This window comes from Canis lupus, chromosome 5 (genome assembly GCF_048164855.1).
Source record: "Canis lupus baileyi chromosome 5, mCanLup2.hap1, whole genome shotgun sequence".
Classification (NCBI taxonomy): domain Eukaryota; kingdom Metazoa; phylum Chordata; class Mammalia; order Carnivora; family Canidae; genus Canis; species Canis lupus.
In genome coordinates, this window is record NC_132842.1 from 29,151,142 (window position 1) to 29,170,723 (window position 19,582).

Consider the following 19,582-nt stretch of genomic DNA (forward strand, 5'->3'; position numbering starts at 1 on the left):
TCAAAGGATGTTGCTGTCTCCATATGGCTCTCTGGGTGCTTCCACACAATGGTCTCTGGGGCAGGTTTTGTTTTCCAAAAATGGGATGGGGCGTCTGGGTGGCTCAGTGGGTTAAGCATCTGACTCAGGTCACGATCACAGGGTCGTGGGATTCAAGCCCTGTGTTGGTCTCTGCACTCATCATGGAGTCTGCTGGGGATTCTCTCCCTCTCCCACTGTCCCTCCCGCGACTTGCATGTCCTCTCAATCAATCAATCAATCTTTTTTTTAAAAAAAGATTTTTATTTATTTCTGAGAGAGAGAGAGAGAGAGAGAGAGAAAGAGAGAGAGAGAGAGGCAGAGACATAGGCAGAGAGAGAAGCAGACTCCATGCAAGGAGCCTGATGTGGGATCAGTCCCGGGACTCCAGGATCATGTCCTGAACTGGAGGCAGGCACCCAACCACAGAGCTAGCCGGGCGTCCCTAATCAACCAGTCTTTAAAAGAAAATGGACACAGGGATATTTTAGTCCTACATGCTATTCCAGAGTATTGCCAATGCCCCCACGAAGAGACAGAGCTTCCTCTTCCCTTGAATTTGGGTGGGACTCCCTTTGTGGCTGCCTCAATGAATAGCTGGCAGTGGGCTTCCGAGGCTAGGTCATAACCAGCGATGTGGCTACAGTCTCTCTCAGGAGGCTCTCCATTGGAACTCGGCTGCCATGTTGTGAGGAAGCCACATGGAGATGTTCCCGCAGAAGAGCCCAGCTCGGGTGCTAGCCAGTCACCAGTGTGAATCCCCAGACATGTGAGTGAATGAGCTTCCTGAAGATTCCAGCCCCAGCCTAGGAATTGTCCCAGCTAACAGAGCGTAGAGCAGAGACAGAGCCCTACCAGCCCTGCTGGACGACAGATCCATGAACAAAATAGATCTTATTATTGTTCCAGGTCTCTAACCTTTGGAATGGTCTGTTCCACAGTAACCAATAATAAATAAAACAGATCCCACAGCCACCCTTTGCTTAGAACCAGGTCTCCAGTAGGAAATCAGAGTATCTGAAAAGGTGGTGAGGTTAAAGTGACATTTTGGTTGAATACACACTTTCAATTTCAGTGATGCTGATCAACTTGTTTTTTAGGTTAAATTTCCCGCTAGGGCTGCATTAGAATGAATGGTTCACATCCCTTTATTTAAACTTGTCTTCTGTTCCTGTGGATCAAAGAGATAAGTGGTAGGGTTAGAACTTTACATAATTTTGAAATTTAATTTTTAATTTACTTTTTAATGAAAATTATATATATTTAAAGTATAAAATGTGATGTTCTGATATGTGTATACCTCATCAAATGATCACTACCCTCAGGCCAACGTATTTATCTCCCCCCATAGGTGCCTTATTTTGTGAGTGTGATGAGAAAACCTGGAAATCTACTCTCTTAGCAGATTTCAAGTACACAATTCACTATTAACTATGGTCACCAAGCTGTATCTTGGATCTCCAGAACTCATTCGCCATATAACTGAAAGTGTGCCCCTTCTTCTTCCCCCCACCCCAATCCTCAGCCTCTGATTACCACTGTGCTACTCTCTGTTACTCTGAATTCGACAGTATTTTAAGATTTCACATATAAATGAGATCATGTGATAGTCATCACATGATGACTGTGTCTGGCTTATTTCACTTACATAATATGCTCCAGATTCATCCTTATCCACGTGACTCTGGTAGCCTCTCAAGCAAGCCAGTTTCTCAGTCTTACACTTGGCTTTGGAAGAGGACACACCTAAATTTACTGAAAAACAAACCAAAAAATTTCCAGTTTCAAGTCTCTGTATGTCTTTTTCATTGTTGATAAGTTGATGCCTACATTCATTATCTTGCAAACACTCGCTCTCTTTTTTCAGTGAAGTAAGGCAGTCGTAAAAACTTAGCAAGAGCAAAACTGGGGTCTTTGGCAAGTGTAATGGAGGCCTCCCTAATTGATAAGGTCTGTGTGGGATGCTGGAAATTAGTTTATATTTGGTTCCCACCTAAAATAACGGGCGGTTGCCAGACTCTCTTCCATCTAGAAAGAGCCCCAGCTTACAATTCACTACTAGGTCTGCTGAGTATCTAGTTATCTACTCCCTGGAGCATGATTATTCCCAGATTCTCTCCTTCCTTACCTCCCTTCCTTCTTTTTTTCCTTCCTTCCTTCTTTCTTTTTGCCATTCAACTTGTCTTGACCTAACAACAAAAAAGGGGCAATAAATTCTAAAGACGGTTAAAAGAAACTTAAATGTATGCTTTTCAAATAGGGTTTTCAGTAGGAAATAGGATAGCACAGCGGTTGAGAACCATGAACATAGAACAGGTGTCTCTGAGCCCTGGTGCCTTAGCTTCCATCAGGTCCCTTAGCCTCGGGACCCCGCCTTTTTTCATCTTTCTAAGTTGCAGATAAGAAACTGTACCAAATTAGAGTGTTATGTGGCTTAAAGGAAAAAATCCCACGTGAGAAATGCAAGACCTGGCACATAGTAGGCATTCAGTGGATGTTAGCGAGTACTGTTTTGAATCAGAGAAGATCCACTGGGATTTCCTTAAGTCTTCTGTAACCTTCTAGAAGCCCATGTTAATACCCAGTAACGCCAGTGTGACAAAGAGGAAGTGGGTACCAGTTTATTTCGGGGAGTCCATGACAAATTAGCCATGCCTCCATCAGGTGATCGAATTGGAAATATTCTCCGAAGGACCTTGCAATGGTAAATGTAGTGGAACCTAATGGAAGAGTAAATGTAGCTCTCTTTGTAGGGAATAAAAGTAAGAATAGACTCATCTTTTTCAGCAGAAAGCATATCATGAGGAAATTAAAATTTCTTTTAATTTTTTTACATACATTTTAAAAAATTTAGATTCAATTTTAAATTACTTTCAAGCTCTTTCAGTTTTCAGTAGCATGGATCCCTTGGTCTTCTCCTCTGGGTTGATAGTTTTTATTGTTTGGTGTATAGATATACCAACGTGTGCGTACAACCTACCCCAGGAGAGACTCCCTGGGTCAGGATCTTCAGGGGTGAGACCCACACGTCTGAAATTTTTAAAGCTCCAGAGGTGATTTGCATACACTATAGTCTGGAAACCACTGTTCTAGTATCTCCAAGAGATTTAATTGAGATATTGAGATATGCAGCAAGGTTTGTGACTATTCTCTACGGAGAAGTCAAGGCTTCAACAGATGTGCATTGCTTCCAAGGATGAAAAATCATTTAGTGGAAATGGGCACTGGATTCAAGAGCCCATGATCCTCCTGTAGAGCAATCATTGATTAATTCACTCATGCTTTCCTTTATTCTTCTATACCTGTGACAAAGGTTCAAGGGGCTGCTCTGTGCAGAGGACTGCTACCCTACCACACAGGCACCAAGATGGCCCCATTTTCCAGTGCTTACGGGAAAGACAAAGAAGTCCATGGCATGGTTCCTTTCCCTGAGGACCTCACAACATTAAACTCACATTATTCTGACCTTAATTCTTAGGGTTGCTATACCCAGGACGCCCGGAGTCCTGTGAGGGGGCATGCTGAGAAGGGGGGAGGATCTCATAAACTGCAGAGGAGCCTAATTATGAGGAAATACTGGCCCAAACAAACACGGGACAGAGATAAACAAAAAGGGGGTGAGGGAAGTAAACCTTACGTGTAGCATGTACTTCTGATAAGAAAATGGTTCAAAGTAGGGAGTCAAGAAATAATTTTTTACCAAGTCAGCTGTTGTAAATCTTTTTGAGCTTTTTGTCACAAAATCCATAAAGAGTTGGTTTTCTGGTCTGATGGTGAATGAAGAATGTCTACCAAACTATCCCAAGAAAGACTGCAGGAGAATTTTCATCCAGAGGACTACTGTTGCCCTCTTGTGGGATGGTTTGAGAAATACTGAAACAGAAGTCTATTTGGGTACAGCGTGAATAGAGGCCTCACAGACATTTCAGTGGGCGGGAATTCGGATCAAGGCTTGGCGTATTTCACAACGCGTTTGAGGAGGCTCTCATGAGATGTGGTGAACCAAGGCTGAGATCACCAAGAGCTCATGTCTTACGGATAGTGTTGGAATTAAGGAATGTGTGTGGAACAAACCCAAGTACTGGAAGCCTTAACTGATGCGGAGTGAGGGGAACGGGTTTTACCACCTTGAGGACTGACCACTATGCTCCAATGAGCCCTCATGGACCTGAACTTCTGGTTTGTTTGTTTGTTTGTTTTTCATCTCAAACAAACAAACAAACAAACAAACCTCAAGGGTTCTCATGATGACCAAAGAATGCAACAGATATGAAAACATTTCAAAGGAGAAAGGCGAACCATGACTACATTATGTGCTTTAATTAGCACCTGACTCACCTGAAGCACTGGTCAGTGGTCAAGACAGAAGCTCTGAGCATTCACTGCCTAAATTCCTTTGGCTGAAATTTTGAGAGAAACTCAAAACCTCGAAAGTTAGTCACTTTATACTGATTTGGGGAAATGGGCAAAAATAAGGAGACTTCCATGTTATTTACAGGAAAGGTGGAAACTTAAGATCATTGTTTCAGGAACTCCTGTGAACACCCATGAACTAGACTAGGAGAATCTTTTCTGTAAGTTTCTTTGTTGGTTTTGTTTTAGTAACTTAACTAGTCATGCTTATAATGGAGATATTTTTACCCCCACATCTAGGACAGAACTTAAACAGAATTGTTTGCCTTCTATTAAAACCAGGAACAGAGTTGCATCTGGGTGGCTCAGGGGTTGAGCGTCTGCCTTCAGCTCAGGGCGTGATCCTGGGGTCCTGGGATTGAGTCCCACATTGGGCACCTCACGGGGAGCCTGCTTCTCCCTCTGCCTGTGTTTCTGCCTCTCTCTGTGTGTTTCTCATGAATAAAAAAATAAAATATTTTTTAAAAATAACAACCAGAAACAACCAGAAATAGTGATACCTAAGCTTTGATTTTCAAGATGCCATACATGAACTGAAAAAGAGTTGTTCTAACTGCAGAAGGATGAGCCAGCGGCTTCTGTAGACTGGTTCGCATACATCTACCCCTGCCTCCTCAAGGGCCACTGCTGTACTTCAAGGAGTAGGGAGGTGAGACATCAGTTAATGGTGAGTGATGGTTCATTTTCCGTGTCAACGTGAGTGCACCATGAGGGTGCCCAGGTATGTGTTCAAACATGATTCTGGATGTGTTTGTAAGGGTGTTTGTGGGTGAGATGAACATTGAAATCCATGGACTTTGAGTAAAGCAGGTTGCCCTCCGTAATGGTCGTCATTCCATCAGTGAAGACTTGAATAGAACCAAAGAGTGGTCCTCCTCTGAGCAAAAGGCAATTAGGCCAGCAGACGGCCTTCAGACTCCCGCTGCGTCATTGCCTTTTCCTGGGTCTCCAAGCCTGCCCACCCATTCTGCAGATTTGGGACTTGCTAAGTCTCTATAATCATGAGCCAATTCCTTGATAGAAATCTCTTACTGTATGTATCCATGTCCTATTGGTTCTCTCTTTCTCTCTCCAGAGCCCTGATTGATACGGAGCTCCAGATGAGATCTACGTTGGGCCAAACAGAAGCAACTGCTTAGGATTCGAATTCCAAACTACCTAGAAGGGACAGAAGCAGCGTGCCAGGCATGCTCTGCACTGGCCTGGATGTGGCCAGTTGATGAACTCCCAGAGCCTCAGCTGGTTTGATGACAGCGTCGCAGCTCCCAGGTAGCCCAGTTCTGCATCGTGACTTTGGGAATCACTCCTGGAAACTCCACTTAGAGTTTCTTCAATTTCTCCAGCCTTCCCAATGATCCTGGGAGTCATTTATCGCCCTGTAATAAATCCCTCTCTGCTTCTACGCTGCTCTTTGCAAGTGAACCCTGACCAATGTGGCACGTTGGTCATTTCAGCTCCGGGAACTGCTATTGTTAAGGGAACACCAGAGTAGCAGCAATCTGACAAAGAGCCTTTATGAAAGCCCATGGTGTGAGGGAAATGAAGTGGAGGCTCAGAGTAAATGGAAACTCCACACCAGTGTCTTCTTGCCATCGTGCAAAGACTAATTCTGCCCAAACTGGATTTCATCTCTACTCAGCATCCTCTGCAAACACCACCAGAAGAACCCCCGCATCCCCATCATTCCACTCCAGACCGTATGAGTAGCATTCCCACCGTGGCATCCAAGACAAAATTCACTGGGTTAACTGAACAGAAAGGGAAGGGAACAGGACCAGCCAAACCAATGCTTGTAGACTTTGCCTATCAAAAAAGTCTCCACAGTTGGTCTCCACCATGGAAAATGTGGCTTCTCTTTCCCTGGCTTAATAAAATTCCAAGTCTTTACGTTGGCAGCCAGTTCTTTAATGGCGATCCCATTTTATTTAAATGATCCAGTCTTTTCCCACTATTCTTTGGCTGAGGAACACGGGCACCACGATTTCCCAGCAATGAAGGCATGACCTTTGCCCTCGTGGGGAGAGTAGTCTGCAAAGTAAACAAGGGTTTCAGAGGTCACAGTATTATTTTCTTCTACCATCTTATTCACTCTGCCATTTTTTCATGGCCTTTTACAACAGATAGATAATGAATAAAATCCATTATTATTTTTTAGTGTTCCCCTGGAAGTAACTTTATTCCCAGGGCTATTGGTCTATTCTGGTAGATGGATTATAAAGACCAGCCTGACAAGCCCCATCCGCTAGGACTAGCTAGGCAGCGCACACGACACAGTGCCCTCATTTAGGCATCAGGGCATAGGTGCCCTTCTGCTTTCCCTCATATATCACGAATCCTTTGGAGTTATAACCTCCACCAAGGTATGCTTCAGCATGATCAGTGCACTGTAGCCGGAGAGAGCCTTTCAAGATCCAAATCTGATATGTCACCACTCCATCCAGAATGATTCCCATGAGGCCCACCACGGTTCGACTCCTGCTCTTCTTTCTTTCCTGGTTTTGCACCAAACTGCCTCTCCCACCCTGTGCTCTCTACTCTGCTCACACCACTTGCTTCTCACCCCCTTGCTTACCTTCAGATCCCAGACCCAGAGCCTTCCCTCACTATCACATGACTCAAAGTACCCGCCACCCTTCTCACTACTCTTGTCATGGGTAGTTTTACATTTGGTCATGACAATCCCTCTTTCTTTCCCACTGCAATGAGCTCTACAAAGAGGAATCAGGTCTGATGTGGCAACTCGCCTTTGGTATCCCATACAGTACCCACCACATAGTAGGTACTAAGGAGAGATTTGTTGAATGAATGAATGAGCGAATGAATGAACTGTTAAATATACAAGTGCTGAGTAATTGATTATACCTAGAAATAAACAGAAAAGGGTGGGGCCTAGCATAGGACAGGGCAGGAGAATTAGATGTGTTTTTCACATATCCAAAAGCAGAGCAGAGACTTAATTTCTACGTGTCCCAAACCCAGCACTGTGTCTGGCAGGTGGTGGTAGGTTCCAATCAACGCCTGTCGGATTGAACGCTTGCCTCACTTCTGACAACCACCGTCTCTTCAACAGCATTCAAAGAAACTGACCAATCCACTTTCCCAGATCAAAGGCAAAATGCAATGCAGCATATCCAGTGAAAATGGATTGAGCTGTTTCCCTAAAGATGTGTTCATTTAATATTAAATGCTATTAGTCAAATACATAAGAATTGAAGAAGGAAAGCGGACCAGAGGAAAAGCTTATCACCATGACATCAGATTTTCCTCCTTAAAAAGTGCCGGGGTGGCAAAGAAAGACCAAACATCAATTATAGGTTTGCTCAGCACTGCTGATTGCCAACGAAAGCCAGCTTTCTGCTGTAGAGCAATTAGTGACAGTTAAATACATTATATATATTTATTGATATGCAAAATTCAATTAATTTTGGTTATAAGGACAATGGCATGTTTTAGAGACAGAGTCTATGTGCAGAGAACAGAGTCCTGTCCTGCAAAATCTGTGGGGGAAATGTCAGCAAATGTATGAAAAGGGATCCTGTTACTTTTTTCAAGTTCTCACAGAACCAAGAAATATGTTTCCTTACATGCCATAGTCATGGTGTACCACCAGAGCCTACCCTGCTCTGCTCTACTTCATACATTTGCAAATGCGTTCAATTTTATGCCATTCACGTGGGCAAACATTTAGGAAAGAATGAGAGGAGCGTAAAATATGTATTATAACTCTTCATACATTATGGTATTTGACCCGATGACCTCAATGAAGGAATTAAGTGACTATATTTTACTTGCTTTCACCAAAACTCTTATTGTAAGTAATAATCCCATTTTTTTTTCACAAAATGAGGAAATGAAGAGCTTAAGAAATATCCTGGGATATTTATAAGAATATACATAAGAATCAGCCAGAGCGTGGATAAACTAGAAACCCGGCCCACATTGATTTACCCAAACCAATAGCATTTTACAAATAAGCTGAAGTTATAGTCAGGGGATATTTCTGTAGTCATTTTGTGTGTTTTTTTTTTTGTTTTGTTTTTGTTTTTTTTGAGGGTAAATGTTAGCTTTATCCTCTTTGAGTTTCACGTGTGGTCAGGAATAAGAACAACTTCTTTTGTGTGAGAGGTTATTTATATAAACTAAGAAAAAATGCCCCCCACGTCGGTCATGTTTGGAATATTCAGGCGTGAAAAACAATAGAAAATGAAAATGGTCAAATCGTGGATGTCTTTCTTCCTTGGGTTCATTTAAAATGTTCCATGAGAGGAGAAGGAAAAAGAAAAGTCAGAATTCTCAGCACAGGGCTTTCAGATTCACCGAGGTAGGAAGAGTGGTTGACAAGGATGTGAAGGCAGACGGCTTGCACCCCTCCCCTCTAACTTTGTAGAGTCTTTTTTCTTATTGTTATTAATCACAAGACCAAAACCTTTGAAGTGATCTTCATTTTCTCCCCCAGGGGGCATGTGTACAACCTCCCCTGTCACTGAAGTTCTCCCTGGGGCCTGATCGGTTTCAGCAAAAAAAAATGTGAAGCATGTGGCATTGTGATCAAGCGAGCCCATTGTATCCAAACCAATCCGTAAAACAACAAATCTGTTGTTGGGGAAGTGGGGGGTAGGGGGGGCGGTGGGGGTATCCTTTTTAAAAAGCAGATAAAAGTAGGTGGAGCTGGTCTTAATTAATCACTCTTATTTTCAAAGTGGCTTTTTCAGGGCAAGTACACAAACCGTAGGGGTGCATACAATCACTGAATGGGTGTCAGACTTCTAGAGAAATGTATGAGCGTTTTCTAACTTGACTTCCAGTTGAATATTTAGATTTCACAGCAAAAGGGCCCAAAGTCAGCCAGTTAGGTCCCCATGGAAGAGCCCATCTCCCTCCGTTGGCCCGCTGGCCAGCAGGATGCTCTTGGGTTGAAGAACAGTGCTCCCAGGATGACACTGAACCTGCACCTCGAGGTTGTCTTGAAGGAGGTACACACAGAGTCCTGAGGGAGGGGTGTGTGTCTCTTGACCCTTCTGTCATTGAAAGGCAGAATAAATGTGTATTGATGGTTCTGCCTGGAAATTCTTGCTCTGCTGTGTTGCTACGGTTTGCAGAGATTGACCCTATAGCCCCTTCCCGCTGCCCGCTTCCTCCGGGCAGAGCCAATATGTCCTGTTCCTGCAGCACCTGGCCGAGGCACTGCAAACTCCAGGAGGATCTATAGCTCATTTTACCCAAAATATGCACTTTCATTTTTTAATTTTTTTTAAAAAGATTTGTTTATTTATTCATGAGAGACACAGAGAGAGAAAGAGAGAGGCAGAGACACAGGTAGAGGGAGAAGCAGGTTCTCTGAGGGGATCCCACTGCGGGACTCGATCCCAGGACCCCGGGATCACGCCCTGAGCCAAAGGCAGATGCTCAACCACGGAACCACCCAGGTGCCCCCAAATATGCACTTTTAATAGGGTTCCTTTTTAATAGGATTTCTCTGAAGTAAACTAATAACTCCTTTGTGCCTTTGGCTTACCTTCCAAGATAGGAAAAATAAAGTGGAGTATGAAGTCCTTCTGTCCATCTACCAGTCTCCATCATCCATCTCTCTCTGTCTCCCTCTCTCTCTCTGTCTCCATCTCTGTCCTCTCTTTGGTTAGATGAAATGAACAATCAGTCGGCTCTCCCAATGACTCTATTTAGGTTGAGGAATTTGTCCCGTTTTGCACAAGCTGTTCACACTCATACCTGCTTCCCCATAACTTCCTTCCTTCTTCAAATTAAAAAGTGAAATCAAAGAGGCGCCTGGCTGGCTCAGTCCCTAAGCCTTGAACTCTTGATCTCAGGGTGGTGGGTTCAAGCCCCTGCCTTGGCCTCTGTGCTGGGTGTGGAACCTACTTTAAAAAAAAAAAAAAAAAAAAAAGAAGTAAAATCAGTTTTGGAAAGCACCCAAAATAAGTACTTTTATTTATTTTTTTAAAAAAGATTTATCTGAGAGAGAGTGAGAGAGAGAGAGCACAAGCATGGTGGAGGGGTAGAGGCAGAGGGAGAAGCAGACTGTCCATTTAGGGAGGAGCAAGATGTGGGGTTTGAGCTCAGGACGCCCAGGATCAGGACCTGAGCCGTGCAGGCGCCCCCAAGATGAGTGCTTTTAGAAAACTTGGGCCATGTCTCCCAAATGGGTGAGAACAATATCTTAAAGTCCTCCCTTCCCCAACCCCTTCCCTCCCTGCCCAGGTGAAAGCAGGGCTGCAGAGCACAGGGCGCAGGCATGGGACAGGCAGGGCCGGGGGAAGCCACACAGGGATGGGGGTGGGTGGTGCATTGGCTTGAATTTCTCTCCTAAATGTGTCAGAGGCACCTTCCTGAGGAGCAGAGGGGCGTCACCATGGCGATGTTGATATTAATGCGGGTGGACGTGCCGCAGGGTGGTCTGGGGACAGCTGTCGCCCTGCATCGCATCATCTCGGCAGCCTAACGGGAAGGGGTGCCCCTTCCCCAGCCTTGGTGACCCCCCTGCCCCCCGCAGTACACTTCTAGATTGAGAGGTGGTCGTAGGCATGAAGGGTCTGGTCATCGCAGCCCACCAAAGACAAGGGCGGTTCTTTGTGGGTTTGCAATAATTCATCCCCATACCTCCCCACCGCCCAGAATATTTTGGAGGAAACTTTGAAGAGGAAAGTTGTAAAAGAAAGTGGCAGACGGTTCTGGCTGGAGGTCACAGAACAGGTAAAAATCAAGGTCCTGATGGGAGAGAAAGGAAGGAAGGAAGGAAGGGAGAGTGTGCAGGACGCGGAGGAACAAGGCCAGGGACCCCCCAGAAGGGCCAAGCTTCCCTTGTGGCAAAAGCTGCCCAGACACGTCCACGTGGAAATAAATGCACGCTTCCTCCTGCTCGCTCAGCCCTGGGGGCCCAGACCCAGGGACAGGCCTTGAAACATGAGCACTGGTCCCAAAAAGTAACATCACATGTGGCTTTATGGCTTCCAGATGACGGTCTGCCCCAGGTGCCCGAGGGGCCTGAGCTCCGTGCCCACTCTGGGGATGGGGACCAGCCCACTGTCCATCCTCAGGTGATGGCGGGCAGTCAACGGGACCTAAGACGCACTGGCTGGCAGGGCACAACTTACTGAAACGTGTGCAGGCTGTTCCAAGCATCTCATATCCTTTTCCTGATGCCCTCTGTCCACCTCCAGGAGATCGCTGCCAAATCCCTCACGCCCATTGATTGCTTCCTTGGGCAAGCGGAGCTGTGACGTGGACACTGGCACCTTCATGGGCATTTGGTACTCAAAGGGATCTTTAGTTTATTGATTTTTTTAACTGAAAAGTTCTCTTTCTTCTTTCTCTCTTTTTTCTTTCTTTCTTTCTTTCCTTTCCTTTTCTTTCTTTCCTTCTTCTTTCTTTCTTTCCTTTTCTTCTTTCTTTCTTTCTTTCTTTCTTTCTTTCTTTCTTTCTTTCTTTCTTTCTTTCTTTTTTTTTTTTAAATTTATCTATTCCTTCAAGAGAGACACAGAGAGAGAGGCAGAGAGACAGGCTGAGGGAGGAGCAGGCTCCCTGCGGGGAGCCCGATGTGGAACTCCATCCCAGGACCCCGGGATCACGCCCTGAGCAGAAGGCAGATGCTCAACCCCTGAGCCACCCGGGCGACCCTGACCAGTTATTTCTATGGAGCTCTTGCCCTTCTCCTTTGGAATCTCAAAATTGGGTTCCAGGCAGCATTTAGCTGCACCTGCTGGATGGACGGGTGCATACCGCCATCTAGTGCATTAGTGTCATAAGGCAACCTGAACCGAATTAAAAACTGAAAGAGAAGATAATGGGTTCTCTCTCTCTCAGCGGATGACAGTCATGGATGTATTTATTTTGCGATCAGTAGATTTCCTTCCTGTCTCTGTAGTAGAGCTACTTTCTATTGCATCATGTATATGCACATCCTATCTCCATAACGGACGGCTCAGAAGGCAGCCCACGGTCAGTTGTGAAGATGGTGGATCTCAACAGATTTTTGAATGGATACATTGGTTATGAAATTACAAAGTAGCCACTTCTTATCTTCCCTGCAATGACCACTGGGGATGTGGGAGGCCAGAGAGCCCAGGTGGGCATACACTGGGACGTGGGGTCAGGAACCTCCTGGTTCAGCAGAAACCGGGAGCAGTTATGACCTGGGACTGCTGGGTTGCAACCAGGGAGGCACAGGGGCAAGTGCGGAGCCCAGGAGAGACACCCACCTGCCTGCTGTAGACTTCATTTCATTCAATCACTTACTAAATGGCATTAATTATTTTCAATTGCTGAGTAAAAGATGCGATTAGTTCCCAAGCATGAAAGCGCTCTGTAGGAGTTGAAGAGCTGCTGCAATTTTATACCCTAGATGGGGAGAGGGACATGTTCATGCTCTGAGCCCGTGGCTTCACCCTAAACTTTTTAGGGAGAGGACGTTTCCAGCTGTCAAGGACCCTCAACATTATCTTCATCCACACTTGACTGCTCCTTTTTGGATTTCCCTTGAACGGTGCGGTCATCGGTACAACCATAACTCTGCTGTGCATTCTAGTTACTTTCACCTACTTTCAATCTTTGTCACATCCTGGGCTTGCTTATTTATTTGTTTATTTATTTATTTAGTTAGTTAGTTGTTAGTTAGTTAAAAAATGGACAGATCTACAATAGTCTGAATATAACCTAATACTACTGCTCTGTACCCTTAAAAGTGGTTAAAGATGGTAAACTTTCAGTTATGTGTTTTTTGAAAAGCACAATTAAAACATTTGTGTATCTACTAGATTCTAAAGAGATTGTGAAAAAATATGTGTGACCAACAAAAAGGTGCAATGTCAAGCAACAAAGTGAACTTGCCTTTTCTCCACCCCACCTACCTTGACATGCTCTTTGGGTTGGAGACGTGTGGATATGGCCTTTGATTAACGTGTCGCAGGAATCTCAGAACTAAGCCATGTGCCCTTGTTGATCCACCAGCTTCTGGGGGTCATCTGGTGAGTTGGGTGGGGACAGTTTGCCAGAAGGAGCCTAAACCTCTTTGTTGTGTCATCCGCTCAGAAGTTCTGGAATGTTCGTGGTCTCATGGCTGATCTCATGGCTGCCTCTTTCCCGGCGTCTGTGTCTTGGATCCAATGTCATCTCCTTGGAGAAACATGCCCTGGGTGTGTTACTGAGCCTGGCTCACCCCAGCCACCAGGCTGCACAACTCTCTACCTCAGTGTCGGGCTTCTCTTACTGGCTTCTCCACATTCAATCACAACTGCAATTACCTCTGTACTTGTACTTGAAGGCCGTTGGGCCGTCCACACTGGAAAGCATGTTCCCTTAGAGCTGAGGTCCTGTCCATCTTGATCCCCACCAGGTCCCCGCTCCTCAAAGCAGTGTCTGGACCTTCTGCATTGCTGCTGGAGGTGCACAATGTAAACCCTATTGAGGGGAATCTGACCTCTCCCGAATGCGTTTATCCTTTGACCCAGCAATCCCACATGCCAGCATTTATCCTTACAGATTGAATTGCACATGTGTGCATAAGAGGAGTCACTGTGGCTTTGTTCTTATTCCAATAACAAAAATTAGAAACCCATGCCTATCAGTAGAAACAAGATGAATAAACTAGGGTACGTATGGTAATGGACTACTAGACAGCTGGAAAAAATACTGAAGAACATATCTGTGTGCAGACATGGAGAGATTCAGGTGCCAAACAGTAGATATTGGGTGCTTCTGAACACAGAAAGCAAGATTTATATAATTATATTTGTTTATAAATAAGAAATAAGTAAAATAGCCTACCAGTGACGGGCAGTTGCCTTCTCACTTGGTACTTTTTAATCTATTTTTTTTGTGTTTTTTAAAGATTTTATTTACTTATACATGAGAGACACAGAGAGAGGCAGAGACACAGGCAGAGGGAGAAGCAGGCTCCCTGTGGGGAGCCCGATGCGGGACTCAATCCCAGGACCCTGGGATCACAACCTGAGCCGAAGGCAGATGCTCAACTGCTGAGCCACCCAGGTGCCCCTTTTTATCTAATTTTGAATTTTGAGTTGTGTAAACACATGATGTATTTACAAAAAAGTGTCTGCCCGGCACATGGCAGGTGCTCAGCTAATTATGCAGAAAGAATGGATCCCTGAATGAGTATATGAAGTTGGTAAGGAATACGAATGACTAGACAGGTGGAGGCTGCCATGGAAGCTCACTTCACACGGCCTAGGGGGTGAGGCCCACTCATCACCCTGTGTTCTGGAGCATCCCTGTTGGAGGCTCTTATGGCTATAGAGGTGAGTTCAAGTCTATACCACTGGGCGGGGATGGTGCTGACGGTCACACTGAGGGATGCAGAGGCAGGCGTTCACTCATCATCCCTTCGTTGGCTCAAGAAATCCCTGTCAAGCATTTACCCGGAGCCAGGTCCTGCACGGAGCACTGTGGGGGGTGAGGAGGAGGACAGAGCAGATGGGGTCCCTGCCCCCAGGGAGCTCACAGCCTCAGGCACCCAGGATCCTAGGGTGCATCCTGAGCCAGCAGCCCTCAGTTTCGCTTCTAGTCCGCCCAGGTCCCTTTCGGGTTACTGCCCTGGCAACACCGGGGCCAAATAACGATGAAATCGAAAGTCAGGGTGTGACTCTAGGTTTGCACGTGAGGTTATGAGCAGCAAGCAGGGGGGACTTTGTTACCCTCAAACAGGGTGCACTGACTCACAGGGGCTGGAATCTCTCACCTCTCACCAGTTCCCTCTGTGGGAGAAAGAAACTTCCAGGACATTGGAACAGACCGGAGGGAAGCACCCTGGTGGCAATGTTGGGGCGCTATGAGCAGGAGTGAGGAAAACAGAGATGTGAGGTTTTTCCCGGGGGTTCTGAGCTTCCCAGGAGCCAGCAGGTCTCACAGCAGCAAGAACACCCCAGGCTGTCGACATTCTTCAGAATACTCCATGCCCACTAGTGTCCCACTCCCCGTGGTCTTCTGGTTTGGGTTAAGGAAGACACTTTTGAAGGGTCTTTCCAGACTCACAAGCATAAAAATGTAGTTTGTTACATTTATTGTAAACTGATCAAACATAATATGACAACCACCTGGAAGAGACACACGACAAATGACAAATGGCTTGACACCGCATCTTGCGAAAATGAAAGAAATCCATGTACTTGGATGAAAACTGACCTTCTCTTAAAGAGGTGTGTCTGAGAATCACATCAGTAATCCTGGTAAGATGGACAGCCTTCCCTGGGATCTGGCCCCTGACGTTCATTTACAGAATCGGATTTAGAATGAGTTTGGAAGCAAAGCAAGAACACGGGCGTAAAAAGATGGCAGAGGGAGAGACAGTTCTTGACATTACAGCTCTTGAAATCGTAATGATCCTAATGGAGCATATTTAACTTAGAAACATCCCTTTCTGTTGTAAGGGATTATCTTGTCCACAGCTCCAGGAAATTACCAAAATCAATAAAAATATTTCACATGGCAATTCGCAGTCTATAATTTTCAGATGCCTCCGTCTGTGTTTTCACAAGAGCCTCGTGAGAGGCCTTATCATCTCCCTTTGATGGCCGGGGCATTGCATTAACAAAGACTCAAAGTTTTGGCACCACATCTTCTGCACTTTCCACCACACCACACGCACAGCCTCAGAATGGTACCTCTGGTCACTGTCATCCGTCTTCTCATTACACTCATTACACTGTACAGGTCACTGATGTCCTGATTTAGAGCTTTGGCCTTGACCAGGCACAGCTCTGGGCAGTGCCAAGATACAAGTGGAAGGTAACCAGCCCTCTGCTGTTGTGTTCATTTGCACGAAGCCACGGCTACGGTTGCCCTTGCGCAGAGCATACACATAATGAGAAAATCAGTGTCCCAAGGCCAGAGACCATCTCTGCCTCGTTGGCCGTTGCACATACTGCCTGGAACATAGGTAGATGCCAAATGAACAAATAAATGCCCAGATGATTTGGGAATGAAGCAATAGAAAGTTGGTGGTGGTTATACAGAGTGTGGGGAAGAAGTGACACCTTGAGAAATGGATTTTTGACAACGTCTTGACTCTGTCTTGATTTATACCCTCTTTCTAAAAGTAGACTCAAAGGAACTCCGTCACTTTTTTCCCCAGGACAACATGGCTTTGTAACCTCGATGGCAATTGACTCATTTACCTTTCAAGACACCTTCGTAAATATGCTGTTTGGGGCTAAGAATTAGGCTCAGAGAGATTAAATGGTTTGCCCAAAGCCATATGGATGGTGAGCAGCTCAACAAGAGGGTCCTAACATTTTTGGGCTCAACCCAGTGCTCATTGCCCTGCTTCTCACTGCTTCTCCCTCGGGGGCTCTTCAGATGAAACCTTAGTATCTCCCAGGAGCAGGTGAGCAAGCCGATGGCCCTGTCCAAAGATCCTGTTGTCAGGCAAGGGGAAGGCTGATTGATACCAGGGGTCCCCTCAACCTGCCTTCTGGGCGGGATAAAATGCAAGACGACAAGCGGCCCCTGGAAGTTTCTTGAGTGCCGCTACTCATGGACCGGACAGCAGGTCACTTCACTATCTGGCTAATAGCAAGTGACAGGTTCGTGTCTGGCTGGTGCTACAGTAATTGAGTGAGATAAGATGACAAAAAGGCAGAAAGCTAATGATGTGTTGCCTTGTTGAGCAAAGCTTGCCACGCCTCATTAGATTTAACAGAGTTATCGAGACTGAGTAATTATCAGAGACAGTAAAACTGTTGTATTAAAAGATGAAAAAAAAAGCCAGTATCAAAGGGAAATAATTGAGTGCTTAATGGGGCATTTGCTGAGCTGCTCGGTCCAGCGATCAGACTCTGAGAGGTTGCAGAGGGGGCCCTTCCGCTGGGTGGGACCTCATGCTACACCATGACTTGGGGCCATGTCCTTTTTGGTTTGTTTTAATTTTCTTATTGTGGCAAATTATACACGACATCAAATTTACCATCTTACGCATTTTTATGTGTTCAGTTCTGTGGCATTAATCACATCATTCGTATCATTATATGACCATCACATCACTATCATCTATCCCCAGAACTTCATCTCACCAAACTGAAACTCTGTCCCTGTTAGACAAGAAGTCCCCATTCTTTCCCCCCACAGCCCCTGACAACCCCCATTCTGCTTTCTGTGTCTGTGACTTTGATACTTTAGATTCCTCACATGGGGGAATTCTGAAGTATTTGTGTCTTTGTGACTAGCTTCTTTCACTTAGTGTGTCCTGGAGGTGCATCCATAGGGTAGCATGCATGAGAACTTCCTTCTTTTTTGAGGCTGAATGATAGTTCATTGTAAGTATATAAATCACATTTTGCTCATCTGTTGGTGGACGTTTGGGTGGCTTTCACATTTTGCCTACTGTGAAAAGTGCCACTACGAACACCGGCACACAAATACCTCTTCAAGATTCTCTTTCTATTCTTCGGGGTGAATATCCAGAACTGGAATTGCAGGATCCTGTGGTAATTCAGTTTTTAACTTTTTCAGGAGCCACTATACTATTTTCCACAGTGACTGCCAATAGCACATGAATGTTCCAATTTCTCCATATCCCTGCCAACTCTTCCTTTTTTTTTTTCCCTTGGGGTTTTGTTTGTTTGCTTGTTTTGTTTTGTTCTCTTTTGCTTTGTTTTGTCTTGCATGATAGCCATTATCATGGGTGTGAGGTGGTTGGGCCATACCCTTTGGAACAGACTCCAAGTGCATGGTGGGAGCGAAGTTAAGAAATCCATATGGAAAAAAAAAATCAAGGTCATCCTTTATAAACTATATATATATATATATATATATATATATAGTTTATATATAGTTTTTTATATATATAGTTTAATATTTTGTTTATTTATTTGAGAGAAAGAGACAAGGAGAGAGCAGGAGAGCACAAGTGTTGGGAGGGAGAAGCAGGCTGCCCATCCAGCAGGGGGCCCGATGTGGGGCTCAATCCCAAGACCCTAGGATCATGACCTGAGCCAACGGCAGCTGCTTAACCGACTGAGCCACCCAGGCGCCCCTATAAACTCTATTTAAGGAAATTTAATTCTGTTTAATTCATATTTATTGGTCACCTCCTGATTAGAGGGGAGCGAAAATTTTCATCTATGTCAAGAAGATGTGGGTCCCAGGAAAGAAATGAGTTTAAGGAGAACTGAATGTCACTGGGGAGTTATATTTATGGCACCAGGAGCTGTGATACCCACGGAAGCATTTCATGAGGCAGAAATCCCACCCAGTTGGGTTGGCCCATGAAGCCCTGCTTATGAGTAGCTATCTCATGGAATAAGGCTATTCCCTACTGTTCTCTCTCGCCCTCCCTATTCCCTTCCTCACCACCCAATCCTCTCTTTCATTCCCTCTACCACTGCATGCATCCAAGTCTTCAGGGCGCCATGCCCGCCACAGGCACGACTTGACGTTGGAGGCACCTGGCATGAAGGGGACCCCTCACTCTCTCCAGGGGTCTGTCTCCTTGCCCACCCACCTCCACCAGCCATCGTATCAGTAAGGATGAGACTTGACCTTTGTCACCATCAGCCCTGGTTCATGCCTTCCTCCACCTGGCATCTCCCACACTCTTCCGGGCTCATCCTCTTCCTTCCAGGACATTCTCAATGTTCCTGGGAAAGCCTTTGCGTTGCTGTTGCCCCACCTTCTAGTGCTTTCTCCACCTCTTGGGCCTCCTCCAAGTGTATTTTTAGAACTCTGTCTTCAATTGCTTCAGTGCCTGCAACTTGCCCTCTTCCAACTTCCTGTAGACTAAATCAGGGTGTACTTTATGACTGGACTGTATACTCGACACCTAGATTCCTCGTTATTCTGCTGGTGAGCATCCCAGCCACCAAGATGAGTGAATAGGCCTCGGCTCAGACACCCCTCATCACCTCCTCAGTCCTCTCCCCAGGGCTGGCCACATGGGAGGTGACCAGAAAAGATGTAAATTAAGTGGATGTGAAGTGTCCACCATATACTTTCTACAGGATGACCTTGATTGTTTTATGTGGATCTCAGTAGGCACTTGGAATCTATTTTTAAAAATACAGTCCAAAATGACTCCCAGGCTAGATTAATGTGATTAATTTTGTGGATAGTAGAAAAAGAAAGAAAAAGCCCCCTGGTAGAGATTATAAATTGTATGACTTTATATAGGACAAATTAATTCATTAAA

The 19,582-nt window shown here is 45.3% G+C and overlaps 1 long non-coding RNA gene across 2 annotated transcripts; it reads right to left on the minus strand.

Moving 5' to 3' along the window:
• Positions 1 to 303: 303 nt before the first annotated feature.
• On the minus strand, positions 304 to 13,473 carry LOC140633405 (uncharacterized). Of its 2 annotated transcripts, XR_012031012.1 has the most exons (6): positions 13,293 to 13,473; positions 4,932 to 6,459; positions 2,147 to 2,207; positions 1,667 to 1,773; positions 1,082 to 1,189; positions 304 to 476 (listed from the first exon to the last, which is right to left on the minus strand). It is a non-coding gene; the product is annotated as an uncharacterized lncRNA (long non-coding RNA). The 2 variants fall into 2 exon arrangements; XR_012031011.1 differs by having other exon boundaries at positions 304 to 1,189; positions 13,293 to 13,471.
• Between the last annotated feature and the right edge of the window lie 6,109 nt (positions 13,474 to 19,582).